The 15,371-nt window shown below is 28.0% G+C and overlaps 1 protein-coding gene across 2 annotated transcripts in view; it reads right to left on the minus strand.

Annotated features, from left to right (window-relative positions):
- LOC129985124 (alpha-glucosidase-like) overlaps positions 1-15,371 on the minus strand; it is a 624,230-nt gene that overhangs the window by 310,096 nt on the left and 298,763 nt on the right. For both annotated transcript variants that reach the window (XM_056095042.1, XM_056095043.1), the window contains one exon: positions 7,776-7,843. The gene's annotated coding sequence lies outside the window, so the exon portion shown is untranslated. The remainder of the gene's footprint in view (positions 1-7,775; positions 7,844-15,371) is intronic.

A 15,371-nucleotide genomic window follows, 5' to 3' on the forward strand; every position in this document is an offset into this window, starting at 1 on the left:
ATGATTAAAGCTCTTTTGAGTTCTGATGGATTACAAGATGTAATCCTTTTGGCAACACCCCCACCTAAAGTAAGAGCTTTATTTTAATCGTCTCCAGCAATCATCCGCTTACTCCCTCCAGAGACTTGTCGTCACTCCCCATTCAGCCAATCCGGAATGCTGACCGCAGGTCCATTTGGGTCAGCAGATTACATCTGCCTTCTCCCATAATCCTCCAGAGGTGTCGCGACCACCGGACTCCTCTAGAGAAAACACTACTAATGAAATTCGGATCCGGTTCCTCAGGTTTCTGTAAGAGCACAGATGCTCTAAGTAAGTTGTCTGGGATATAATTTAAAGGGAAAATGTTATTTTCTTAAGATGTGTGTTGTTTTACAGGCCATGTCTCTCGCTATCGTTTTAAGGATTAGATGGAAATACACGAGTCTGATTGGAGTATTTTTATTGCATGTTGAGCTTGTTTTGTTTTATTAGTGGTAAAGCAACCTTGGGAGTATACTCTTGGGAATATACTTTTAAAGGATGCCCTTACTCACAATCGTGAAAGGTCATTAAAAAGAAGGGTAGGGTGTTTGTGTAAAGAGAATTTTGAAAAGTCAAATATGATGATAGAGTAAATAATAATACCATGCGATGACTGACTCTAACCCTTGCTAAACTATCCGGGACAAATGTGAATGAAAAGAGCAAACTTTGCCATGACAAATATTTACTTTCGTTTCGCCACTGTGTTGCTCTTCCAATCAAAATTTTCGACCTTTTACGATACAGCAATTATTTTTTCCATGTATACAATTAAAAATGGGGCAAATAAGTAATCAAAATTTTATACTCATCCTCGAATCCAGACTATGAAGTTCTCAATTACAACACAAATAATGTATTATACCCTTGTTCCATTATTTCTCTGAGTACTAATTTGGTAATGAGACATTTTAATATAACCTCCATGGTCAATCTATGAAGTCCTTAATTATAATGTAAATGATGCATCATATCCTAGTTCTATTATTTCTCTGAATAATAATTTGGTAATGAGATATTTTAATAATAAACTCCACAGTCAACTGAAAGCATCTACAGAGCTTGCTTTCAGATAATCTGAAAATGTAAAAAAGTGTTTAAAATAAAACCTCTTTTTGGGAGAAGATTTGTAATTTCATCTAATCTGTAATTCAAAATTTAAAAAAATTGAATTGCATTCTGAGTTTTTTCATAACAAGATATGCTCCTGGAATTAATAGTTTTAAGCGATATGTTGAAACTTTAAGAACGCGGTTCCTAGCTGGAAGGTATTCCAGTAAGGGGGGGGGGGGGTAGAATATATTTATATGCTTGAAGACTGATTTTCCCCCAAAGATGCTAGTGTATATATGCTATTGGCACATAAATTTAGCGACGAAATTCAAACGTCTTAGTTCTGCAGTAGTATAAAATTTTATAAAGGTGGGCGCCAGCTGAAGTATCAATATCTGATTACGGACTCAAATGAAGATCCAAAAGTGATCCTCAAATTGCTCTAGAGCTTTTGTACAGCATTTTGAGACGAAACCATTTTCAAAGTTCATGTTTCAAAGTTATTTAGAATTTAATTTTGGAAATGTGCCAGCAACCAGCATAGTTATGAGAGGATGAATGCACATCCATTTCTTTCCAAAATTGTTTTTAATTTTTTTCTTTACTTTATTAAGGAATATAAAAACTAACCAACAGGGGATTATAAATAAAATAGAAATCCTCCTTTAGTTTAAATTTCAGAGAGCTTTATCATCATTTTGTTATGAATGCTTTCTAATATTTTTTTGTACATATTTCAATCGGTTACACTACGATCATATTAAATGCTAATAACTAAACGCTTTATTGCTGTAAAACATAATAATAAATGGCAAAAATAAAACCAGAATGACAAAAGAAATGTTCTAATTGAAATCACATTTGCAACGATCATTATTCTATCTGAAATTGAATTTTTTAAGAAACTGAATAAAAAAGAAGATAAAAAGTTTGTGTTTCTTTTCACGAAATTGTACTGTATGCTCTGATTGTATCTTTAGAAAAGTCCTAATTTACGATGAATTCTCATATAGTGTGTTCAAGTATAACGTGGCTTCATATAATGAAACGAATGAATTCTATCGAGTGCTCTTAAAGAATAGATAACAAGTATTACGTTACTAGCATTACCCATATTACATGAAAGATAAATTTATCACTTTCATAATTTGGATCTATTTTGTTTAGACGATAAAAATGTATAAATTTAGCTATTCTTTATAGCCAGCAATAAAGCTATAAGTTTCGAAAAGTATTCCCAAGAATAATATACTCAATTGCAAATTGGAATCGTATTCAAATTTTTATAAATTCGTTTGATAATGTTTACTCAGTATCGCACGATTTGTTATTCCTCCCTTCATTGTAAGAGAATTACAGTAATTCAAGAAATATTCTCTCGAGTGTCTTTATGAACAAAAATTTCTATACTTTCTATATCATACATAAAATAAGTCTCTATAAATGCGATTTGCAAACTGATTCAGGGAAAAAAAATATAGAAATGTAGATTCTGATTTAATTTTCCCATTTTATTGTAAATTGTCTTCCAAGTTCTATGTCATCGTTAGAAAAATTCAAATAAAGCAATTCTAAATTTCTGAAAAGATACAAATGCCCACTGTAGGCCAACAACAGCAAATAAAAAAGAACGATCAATATTGTAGAGAATGAAATATTCAGTGACTGGTTATTTATTATAAGGGTAAATAATTATGTGTATTTTAATTTTAAATAACCTCATAAATTATTCATTGAAATATATCTTCTACGGGAGTTCGCTTTAATATGATGCATTCAATATTTAACTAACAGTCTGATATGCGAAATCTGAATCGCATTTATTTACTTAGATAAGTTCATTACTTTACGAAATTGAGATTTCATATAACGAATTCTTTAGAGTGCAACTTAATCTTAAATTCATCTTTTGTTTCGATATTTTGTCAGGGATATTTCTAGTTTAGAAATTCAGTGAATGTTCGTTGTCTAAAAATTGTTGAAATGTGTGTTCCAAAAATTATGTCTAGAGAATAAATTACATATCCATTAATATTTAATAGTATTTCTTATTTCAAAAATTTCATTTCTTCGTTTTACATTTCCAACTCAATTAAATTCAATTCTTTATAATGAGATTCGTCTTTCAAGAATTCTTTCTAAAACAGATTTGATGTGTGTAAGGAATAGATTCGAATTTCATTGGTTTTGATATTCTAATTAATCGCGAATTTAAATTTATTATTTAAACTAGCGCTAAATTACCTTTCTAATTAAAAAATATAATACTAAATAAATGAATGTTAAAAATGTTTCGAATCATTTATTATTCTTAAAATACTATATAATATAATTTTAAGGATCATTTATTTTTTAAAAACGTTTATAGAATCTATTTTTAAAGTAAAGTTTATGTTCCAACCTTTTATTAATTTTTTTTTTATCTTTCAATTCAAAAAACAAATTTTGTAAAGTATTTACTGAATTCTCGATCATTAATTTAAACAACGAAATAATTTAACTTATTTTTATTGAAATACGATTTGATTTTTTAAACTATTTTCCTTTCTCACAATTTTCTAGATATATTTATATATATATACAAATTATTCCTCTAAAGCAATGTAAAAAGGCATGCTCATTAAAATACAGCAATCATTATTTTCACTGCTATTTTGATATCGACATTTTAACGTTACTAATATCTGATGGTTTTTTTCTTTTAATTCATGATTTTATTATTTTTACAAAGCCTTCAAAAATAATGATCGATGGAGTAAAAGTTTTAATATTCTTGTTAATATTTTAAGAAAAATTATATTCTCATTTCTGAAATGATGTTTTACAAAAAAGCAAATGAGATTCCAATCGATTATTTTAAATTTAACGAAAAATGAAAACTATTTGAAAAGAGAAAAATAATTTAAAAGATTTAATTTTGAAAAAAATATCTATAAGGATTTCTTGGTTCTTTCTCTATGATCCTGCTTTCCATTTCTTAAAGGAAATTTAAAAATTAAAAATCGCAAGCCATTTTATTTTAAATGGAGAATTTAATAAAATCATTCTATTATTCAGTGGGAAAGCTAAGTATGGAATTGATTGTAATGCAACAATAACATGAAAAATGTCTAGTATTTCACTTAATATTTAACGACAAGTTATCTTGCTCAGTAATAGACTATCTCTTTTTATTTCTGCAGAATTTATAATGGATTCCAAAATAATCCATTATCCAACACCTCTGAAACAATTTCATTCTCCATAACTAGCTGGCAAAAGAATGTTTTCAACAGGATTGAAATTCTCCATTCGTGCTTACATGAACTAATTTCACTAATTATTGGCATAGACCAAAATAATATACAGATAAAACGAATTATCTCCTATATGGGATTATGTGAAAGATATTGAAGAGGAAATGGGATGTAGGAAGTTTCTGAATCTTATTTTTAGCACAACTTTGGAAGTCCGTCATTGAATAAAACCAGTGAGAATTGTTTCCCCAAAACTTTCTCGCATTCACTTTAATCAAGATGAATTTGTCTTTTAGATTCATTTTTCCCAAAACGACTGGAACCAAAAAATATTACATAATTATAATTGCAGTCTCAAAAATCAAATATCAAATTTCATATCTTCAAGTCATTGTACTTTTGATATGTTGCTTACATACTTCAAAAAACAGATAGATGTTCAACTCGTTGTTGGATTTGTGCTTACAACAGATCTGATATCAATATCAGTACTGAATTTTATTCATACAGCTCTCTTCATTTTCTAAGCATTGTATTAAATTTCATTCGAAAAGTCAGCGAAACCGACTTCATCTGAATAGAGTTTGCTCAAAATTTGATAGAAATCTACTAGTTTGGTATAAAGACCACATATACCAAAATATTGCATCCGTCTCACTCAGAGGAATTTGGGGTTATCTTTGCCAATACATTTTTGGCAGACAGTGCCGAAAAATGTATTTTGAGAAGTCGGAGTGGTTCAAAACGTCTTCAGAATATTGAGTTCAAATTGTTTGAAGATTATAATACTTATGCTTATACTTATTGTACAAGAAAATTTAAAAAGAACACCAGAAAAAATAAGAAGAAAAATTTATTTAAATTTTCTCTAATTTGAACGCAGTGGAAGCTGAAATCTTCAATATGCACAGATTAAGAATTTTTAAATGTATCAAGTTATGGCGCACTTTAAAAATTACTACTAGTCTTTCTAAGATCGATCAACAGGTTTAGACTACGGAAGTCCTTCACCAATCTAAATTGAACAGGAATTGTTATAAGATTATAAAATAAATTTAAATTTATTCCTCGTGTTCCGGAGTCCACCAAAACTTAAAGAAGAAATAATAATAAATTGCAATTAATTGTATTACAAATAAGTGTTAAGTTATTATAATAACCGAGTTCCGAAATGAAAAATTTCTGATTGCGAATGATGTTAAACTCATTTATTTTGATCTTTTCACATGAGGTTTGTTTTTACCCTTAATCTAAGTTTTACAAATAAAGTTTTTGGGTCAGATGAATGATTCTTACATTTATATCTTAATATTTTTTTCATTGAGTTCTAACAATCAAGACATAATAAGTAAAAATATTGAAATCAAATTATTGTAAATATTCAACTTTTTATTAATACAAATATGTTAAAAATTAAATAATATTACTATGAGTGAATGCTCCAGTCTTGTATAAAATAATTCTAATTCTTTATTTATTTAATTATTCTTTATTTTTTTAAAATTGTAAACCGAAGGCAGTACTTATAACAGTTATAGTGATATCAAAGAATTATGTATTGGTTTTTAAATGAGAATCAGAAAGATATACTGAGCGAATTTTCGAAATTATGAATTCTAAATCAAATGCATTTTTTTAAAAGACATATTAGAATTGACCAGTGAAAGAAGTCATCTGCATTATGATAATTATGAAATAATTAAGAGTATGATTTATTCTAGGCAATTAAATGAATAAGGTGTACATAATTTATATTTTAATATCAGTGAATTTTCGATGAGAGTTCATATTTAACAAGTTAATTCTGCATCATAATTTTTAATAATCGAACATAAAATGTTGTTTTATTGTTTTTACAATTTACTTTTTAGCCATGATCTTAAAATGATATTTTTAAGCTAAAAGCTGCGAATCATTTTAAAGTTTAATTTAATATGAAAAGTTATGTAAAAAGTTATTTAAGAAATTTAAATTTTAAAAAGAATTTAGACACACATAATAATTTACTCTTTGGTAATATTATCAGATAAAAAAATAGATGTTCAGTTTAAAATTTTCAATAAATATAGTTTCATAATCAAACGTTAATTCTATTGTTCCATTTTCATTCCTTAATGTCCATTTCCTAATATAAATTCTAAAATACATTTCTAAATATACAAATGCATGTCTATCTGCATTTACATAGAATAATTAAAAAATGATTTTATATGATTCTAAACTTTTTTTCATTCTAAATTAGCGGACGCTCTAAATTTACTATAGACATGGATGCAGATAGACATGCATCCATGTCTCTCTCTCACTTGCTACCCCAATAAAACTACCAATCTTTTAAAGCAACAAGCTAGTATTTCAGTAAAACAACTAACAAAAATATACCCTGTATTTAAACAAAATTTTCTCATCGTTTTTTAAAAACTTTAATAATGTAGTACCCATCAACCGCAAAGAGAATGATTATTAGTGACAACATATTTATAAATTAATTTTTACCCAAAACAAGTGATCAATGCTCAATATATTTTAAATATCAGTTTAAAGAATAAAGTCCATAGAAAGATCCGATATTTTATAAGGTCATATAAGAATATAATCACATGTAGCAGAAGCGGCTAAGATCAGAATCAATCTATGTAGATATTGTTACAAAAAAGGCATTCCAGTGAGAGTACGTAGAAAAAGTCCAATAGGCTCAGTATGGGTCATTATAAATGTAACACAATAGGAAATATACGAAAACACAAGTAATTAAACACAGGGGAAGCATACAGGACAACACTTCCAGTAAACAGAACAATGAAAACAGAAAATTGCTATTAAAGAACAGCAACAGCATGAAATGCTCAGAAAAACCATCCCAAAGAGAGATTTCGCTCAACTTTTCTCTCTCAGATTGACTCTTCCTCTTCTTGTCTGCGTGCCTTTATACATTCACGACTCCTATGGCAAGGCATCGAATAATCTAGAACAAATTCAGGAATTCGACTCTTAATAGAGATAAAACCAAAATTCCGTTTTTTTTTTTTTTTTTTTTCATTTTTATCGCCAAAATAGGAAACTATTAACAGTTAAAATAAAAGTAAAACGCCCCTCCTCCTTCTAAAAAGTTTGAACTATTATTTCCGATTAACGCCTTTTTTTTTCTTTATTATTTTAGTAAATGTTCCACAGATAGGAATAATTGTATACTATTTTATTTTGCCTGAAAAAATGAAATGTAATTTAATTTAGTTGTTTACTAATGGAACTCACAATGTTTGTTGATGCAATTATACTAGACAATTGCGCATTACTATCCTGCAATGTGTGAGCATAATACTGATAATAAAATCTCGGACGTGTTTATTACCGCATGGTTATGATTACGTTAAATATTTCGTAGAATCATGAAATTCGAAATATAAATACAAACCTTAAATTCTTAACTAAAAAATATTTAACAAAAAAATCACCACTGACCTAGTCAAAGAAGCCAGTTCCTCCGTTTGGGCGATTAAATGCACACCATAATTGAGTAAGCAATAAATCTGGAAGAAAGAAAAAAAAATAATATAAAAGATGTAATTACCTTAATGAAAGTCATAGAAAATTTTCAAGTTAATCTAAAATTCTAATATCATATCTAAAATGATTCATTTATAAATACCTGAAAAGGGATACTTTTAGTATATTAAAATACATAAAAGAAAAGAAAAGGATATTGGAGAATTTATATAATTTCATTATTATATGTTTAATTCCTTTTTCGATATTTTGATATTACAAATGGAATTTATTTTCAGTTAGTAATATAAAAAGCATTTTAACTCCGGAAAAGACTCAGAATGTTATAAAAGGATTTTTTTAAATGAATTTTATTGATATAATACTTCATTTCAGAGCAGAAAGTTTTAATTTTTTAACAAATAAAACAGATTTGGTGCCTTTTTCACCATAACAAACAAAGATTTTTTTTTCTGATTCTGCGCAACAAATTCGTGATCAAATTCGATATTGAAAGAGTTGTCATGGCAAACAACGTTTGTTGTTTCAGTTTTATTTTTAAATGCCCATTTTATTTTATTTATTCATTTTTTTAAGCAATTATATTATTGTTTACAGTGGACTGAATGTATGCCAGAATTGAGTTCTGAGAAACACAAAGGGAAGCACTCTGAAATACAGAAAATGGTTTAAAGAGAAATCTATTGGTTCAACCTATTTATTTATTTTTTTTTGTACAAACTATATTGCCACTTTCAATTTTTTTAATTCCATTATTTTATTGAATACAGAGAGAACCAGTCTATTTGGAGTTTTCATCGGTATAATTACCCCTTAAAACTATATAGTTTTGCCATCTTTTATACATGGATATAAATAGAGAATGGAATCTTTTGTCTGTTCAAAAAAAATTTTACCTCATAATTAATGATTAAACCTAAAGTAATGATTCTAACTTTTCATAAATTGCAACAAATTTTTGACCTACATTTAATATTTCATCTCATTCAATTTTTTTTCGTTCAAATATTGGACGATCAAAATTTAACAACATATGATGCTTATATAATAGACTAGAAATATTATCTTATTAATTCTTTAAAAAATAATGAAAAAAATGATTCTGTAACGGAAGATCACTATAATTTCCATAAATTACAATCATGCCACTCCAACAGTTTTCTGTTTTTATTATTCTAATATCTCAATTAAAGTGCTATTGAATTTTTTCATATATTATGTATGAAAATAAACATGTTACGGCTTTAATAAGTCGATTTATGATCTTTTATTTCATCAATTTGATGTCTGCCATCGTCAAAAATAATGACTTTAACGACAACTGTGTTAATGTGTTAACTTTGGTAATATAAAACAAACTTCAAGTTTTACTACAATGTATTTATTTTCTATATGGTCATAGCTAAACTTCAGATCATAAAAAAAGGGGAAATAAAATTCTATAATTTTAAGCGCAATATTCTGTGATGTGCGTTTTTATTCTAATTTATTTCATCATAATTTCCTGAAATATCTAATGTTAACAGTTAATCATAGCACGACATTTATAAATGAGGTCAAATTCTATCTTTTGTTTGTTCATTTCAAAAGTAACAACATAGAAAGGCACCACTGTAATCGTCACTGTCTTATCGATGTTACAACTTATGCTATCTACTATCCTAATAACGACCGATCTTTAAAATAATATTTTACTGTACCGTACCAAGTCAGAAAACATGAGAATGCTTTTTAAGAATCGATTTGTATTTGTTTTTTTGTCGACTCAATATTCTGCGCTCTGCATTTTTATACTAACCTATTTCATCATAATTCCTAGAAAGATCTAATGCTTTCATAAATGAAATCAAATTTTATTTTTGGTTTGTTCACTTCATAAGTAATGACATAAAAGGGGACCACTGTAATCGTCACTGTCTTATCGATGCTACAACTTATAATATCTACTGTCCAAATGCAGATAAATCCTTAAAATAATATTTTACTGCACTGTACCAAACCAGAAAACACGCGAATGCTTTTTCCTAGTCGATTTGTGGCCTTTTATCTAATCAACTTTATTCAATGCCGATGAGAGTCACTTGCAGTGACTTTAGATCACTATTATTTCCATTTCTAGCCCCAAAAAAGATAAGCACGGGCTAATTTGCCGGCTTGCAATTCTGCAGCTCATTTCCCAAATAGCCATAACTGGATTTGAAAGAACAAGCGACTGATTGCAAATCGGCTTTGCACTCGCAGCAGCAATGATTCATTAAGAGAGGGAGGCAAAACTGCAGTAGTTTTATCAGATTTCCAGCTAAAACTCATCTCCTACCGTTTCCTGTTCATTTTTCATCAACTCAATAATCCTGTTAACATTTCCTCATTAACATCGGACTTCCGGAGATTTCATAATACTATTACATTTATTGACTTTTCTGTATTCCGTATGGATCGGTCTGGATGGATAAATATAGTAGCTGATAATTACCGAGCTTTTCCCTAATTTCACGAGAAACTGGAATAAACAGCTTACTGGAACACAGAAACTTGTGTTCCAGGCATCAAATGCATTGACGTTGATTAAGTTAATTATCTGCCTATATTTTTTCTTTTTAATGCGCTTCCTGTCAGCAAGAAGCGGCTTTTTATGTATTTTGACATAAATTGACTTTGGCGAATTTGGCGCTCGGCACGTCCTAATGAACGGCAGATAAGGCTAATTTTGTTTTCTGATTTTATCAGCTAATGAATAACGGTGTGTGCACGGGTTGTTTAAATGTTGACAGCAGTTTTTTGTCTACGTCCATGCCAAATAAGTTTAATTAGTTGTTTAAAGTTTTTTTTTTTGTCTCTTTTAGAATAGATACAAAAGTGAAAACTCTCATGAATTGGAATCGCTTACTAAGTGATGGATAATCATCCATTATACAATGGCTATTTTGTATTTATAATTTAATTTAATTGTTTTAGATATATTATGATTATTCTTCAAAATAGATGTAAATTTTATTATTTATCAATAGGAAAAAAATATTTATAAGTTATATTATTTATTTACATAGAAAAAGAGATTGTTTTGTTGATGCATTTATTCATTATCTTTCAAAAACTTCAAACTGGAGGTTTGTTATCAATTTTTTCACTCATTTTCTAATTGCCAAAGTTCTGAAATACGCATCGTTCGTGTATTCTCGATGACAAAGCAAAAATTAAATATATTTTAGATTTATTTTTTATTAATTTATTAATAATATTAATAGAGATGATTCTATTTCTCTCAGGGAAAAAAATTAAGATCATGAGAAAATTACATTTTTCTATGGCCCATTTATGAATGTGATATATATCTGACATCACTTTTTTTAAAAAAATCTAAATCTCTGTCGCACAGCAAGTGATTTTATTATAATAAAGTTTTTATGTACTGCGAAAATAAAAACGAAATTTCTATTAACTAGATACATGGGTAAAGATGCACTTCAAAATATTTTCGATAATTTCAATTTTTTCCATGCATTAGTTCAGGAAGAATAACTTAATCCAAGGTTATATTCTTTTAGTAATGATATGTAAAAATTCGATTTTTCAGCAAATTTGCTAACAACTCACAGCTATTAATTGTTGTCAACAATTAATTTAGCTTTAATTGCGTTAATGTTCTCACCATTAAATCATATGAGGAATATATTAGTTAAGGCTTCAAGAGTTTGAATCAATGGTAAAAGACCTTGACAGATGTCAACCACTGACCAATAGGGTAATAATCAAGGGGCAATGGTGGGCTATATATATCCCAATCACCAGTATAAGGGTATGCCAAGGATTATGCCAAGTTGGCATGATTACCCCAATTTTTCAAAGTAAAATATGATACGGGGGGCAATACCATACCTCATACTCTTGGTGCCATTTATTCTTGTCAACAAGGGGGAAAATCATATGTCTCGATGCCATTTACTTCCGCTGCGTATACTTATCTGTTACACTTTTCTCGAAATGACAACAAAGGAAGGCGTTTGTTCTCGATGTCGAATTTAATGGGCTCTATGCCAATAAACACAGCGAACCTTGGCTAGAATTATATTTTAGAACCGATAACACAACTTTCTAAACACCACCATGAAGTTAATCAGATTGTAGAACATCAACATGAATTAATTGGTGAGTCGCGATACAATGTTTTTGTAAAACCCGCTCGAAATGAATCGGATATTATAACATTATCGGATTCTAGAACACCACCAATCGGATTTTAGAACACTATCGGATTCTAGAACGCCACCAATCAGATATTAGAACACTATCGGATTCTAGAACGCCGCTAATAGGATTTTATAACATTGTCGGATTCTAGAACATCACCAATCGGATTTTAGGATACCACCATGAAGGACTCTAATTAAAAGAAAAGAAAAAAAAAAGAAAAAATACTGCATCCATTTGGAGTTATTTTTGAATAAAATAACAGCAAAGAAAATTATATTTCTGCAATCTACATAATATAAAAATATGCTTAATAATCAAGGAATTTTTTTTTTGCATGAATTATTATAGACAGTTTATAATGTGTTGCAATTTATAGTCTTTGTTTAGTATGTATAGCAACACCACAAATTTTGTTACCACTGCAATATTAAATCTCCGAATTTATTAGGAAAAAAACTCATGCCTGAAACACAATTTCTTCTTCTTCTTTTGTATTTTCATCCATAAGCTGTTTGGACAAAACAGACAAGGTACTTTAGACTTTGATCCAACATGTTACAAACTTGTTTTTTCTTTTCGGAACAATGTCGAGCCAAGCCTGGAATTCTGATAAAGCGGAATTTGTAGCTCGAAATCTCTCTCGAACCAACCCACGAATTCCAGTAGAAAGAAAAAGACGAAATATATCTATAGGACACCTGGTCACAGTTCTTCCATGCTGGCGATCAAGGGTTCGGAAAAAATTTGAATAATGCCCCCTGAATTTTTGAATACATCTTTCAAAAATATTCATGACTTTTCCGTAAGACTCTGGCACAAATCCGACGCTCCAAAAAATGATAGAGAAATCTGTATATTTCTTTATTTGTTCCGCGCGTTTGGCCAACAGGAAAAATAGCGAACAACACCACTGACGCATGGAGAAAAACACATCTAGGATTTTGATGGACGTGTTTTCTTGGTTTGAAAGGCATCTTGTTTATGTTCTTCGGAAAAAGGGATTTTTTTCCAAAGAATGTTTAAATCGCGTTATTTCTTTAAAATATAAAGGATTGTCCTTTCCTTTTTATTTACCACAAGTCAGTAGAAACATATGTAAAGTAATATTTATTTCCAAGAATATTTAGGCAAATAAAGGGAAGAAAGATTTTCAGTAAAGCCATATGAGTACTATATAAATTTTAATATTTATTCGTAAGTTTATACGTGTACATTATGTTCGCTTGTTTTTCAAGAATTTGTCTAATTGTTCTATTGTTTAAATAAGAACATCGAATTAAAAAGATACGTACATTGTTGTAACATATTAATTTTCTAAAAATGTGATGCAATTAATATTTACAGAAACTGACTTTCTATATAAAATACATCTATAAGGATTTTCTAGAAATGTTTAACGAACAAACGATAGATTTAAATAGAGTCAAATTATGTGCTGCGATAAACATAATTCAAATGTAACTACGCATTAAAGAAATAAGTTAACCCTTTGCACTGGGATGGTGCCTACAACTCACCATTCAAGATGGTGTATCATTAACGTTAAAAACGCGAACAGAATGGTAAAAAGATGTAGATTCATTTTTCAGAGTAATTTAACTGAATTTTTTTATGTATATTTATTTTTCAGAACAATAAACAAACCCTTGTATTAATGTAATAATTGTAATAATTTTGCATCAAATTACTTTTCCGTGAGAAAAGTATTAAATAAAGTATAGACACAGGCATATATAATTTTACACTAATTTAAATAGTAAAATAATGTCTTTGTTCGTTGATTGAATATTATAAATACAAAAAGAAATAAATAAATGCCTTAGGAAATATTTTTCAAATTTTCGTTGAATAATTTTGATTTGCAGTCAGTATTACTGTATATAATGTTAAAACGCTTTTAGTAAAAGTTATTTTTCAAGACGCTGGCCTTTTTTAATTAAGGCAAAAACGTATAAGGCAATCTAAAAATGTTTTAAATAAAATAAAAAATATACATATATATAATACAAAATATTCTGAAATGTTGATTCTATTTGTGTTTCAATAATTTTAATATTTTCTTTGAACATGAAAAAGATTAATGTAAATATAAATTGATATTGAATTATCCTAAGTATTAATTAAAAATTAAACTTATTAAAATCACAAAGTAAGACCTAGAGATATATTTCTAAATAAAATGAAAAAAAAATATAGGCAACATTATTACTAATAGCAAAAATAAAATGCACAATGGATTTCAAAATGAAATTGGCTGGGTGCATCTAATGGGAATTAAATGAGTTTGAATTATCTCCAATGAGTTTATTTTATTCAGTGATAACAGGAATAAAATTGTATATTTTAGTATATACATACTATGAAGCGCATAATATACTTTTTAACCACTTATTAATAATATTTTACGTTTCTATCGATGATTTACCTTTGTTATCTGTGTTAAAATACGAATAAAATTCTTGTATAATTAACAAAAGTTTGTTTAATGACATTATGTAATATATGCTTCTTAATATTGTCATAAATCCCTAAAGCCGTCAATATAAAATCATACTTTAATATTTCTAATAAAGAACCCAATGTCATGTTTATTAAACATGTGCTTTATTGTCCATTTTTTATATTTATGCTATATTCATTCAGTTAACTTCATATTTCATATTCTCAAACTGGAAATCATTTATTTTTGTAACATTTTCATAAAGTTGAAAAACTTTAAAAGTATACATTTTATTTTTAAAAGCAGATATCTTTCCAAAAATTTTTATAGATATAAAATTATCCTTTACTCCAAAATATTTATATAATATTATTTGGTAATAATTATTTATATAATATTATTAAGTATATGATACCAAAATAAAAACTAAAGTGATTAAAAAATTTGTATTCTACGTACACTAAAAAGGAGAATATAAGAAGAAAAAAAATAAGCTTTTAAATGAATGAGACAGTGAAAAAATTATTTCCGGCACTTAATAATTTAAAATAATACCATATCAATAAATAAGTATTTCAGTAAATTTAATAAAAGTGCTATAGCTTCTAAAATTCAGATTTTAAATAATTTTAAATATCAATTTTACCAAATAACAGAAATCTTAATAAAGAAACGAGCACATTGCTCCTTGAATTAAGATTTGTTCAGTGAATGAAGAATGTAAGATAATTAATAATAAAAGTTCCTTAAAAATCATTCATTCACAATCATGAGCATGATTTATGTATGTATTTCGAGTGAATTCAGTATGAAAAGTTATTATCTCCAAATTTTCGTTTTGATTTCGAAATGACGAAAGCAAATTAAAAAAGGATTTAAAGACTATAAAAGATGTTTGAATGTTACATTAATAGAAAATG

This window comes from Argiope bruennichi, chromosome 9, assembly GCF_947563725.1.
Source record: "Argiope bruennichi chromosome 9, qqArgBrue1.1, whole genome shotgun sequence".
Taxonomy (NCBI): Eukaryota; Metazoa; Arthropoda; class Arachnida; order Araneae; family Araneidae; genus Argiope; species Argiope bruennichi.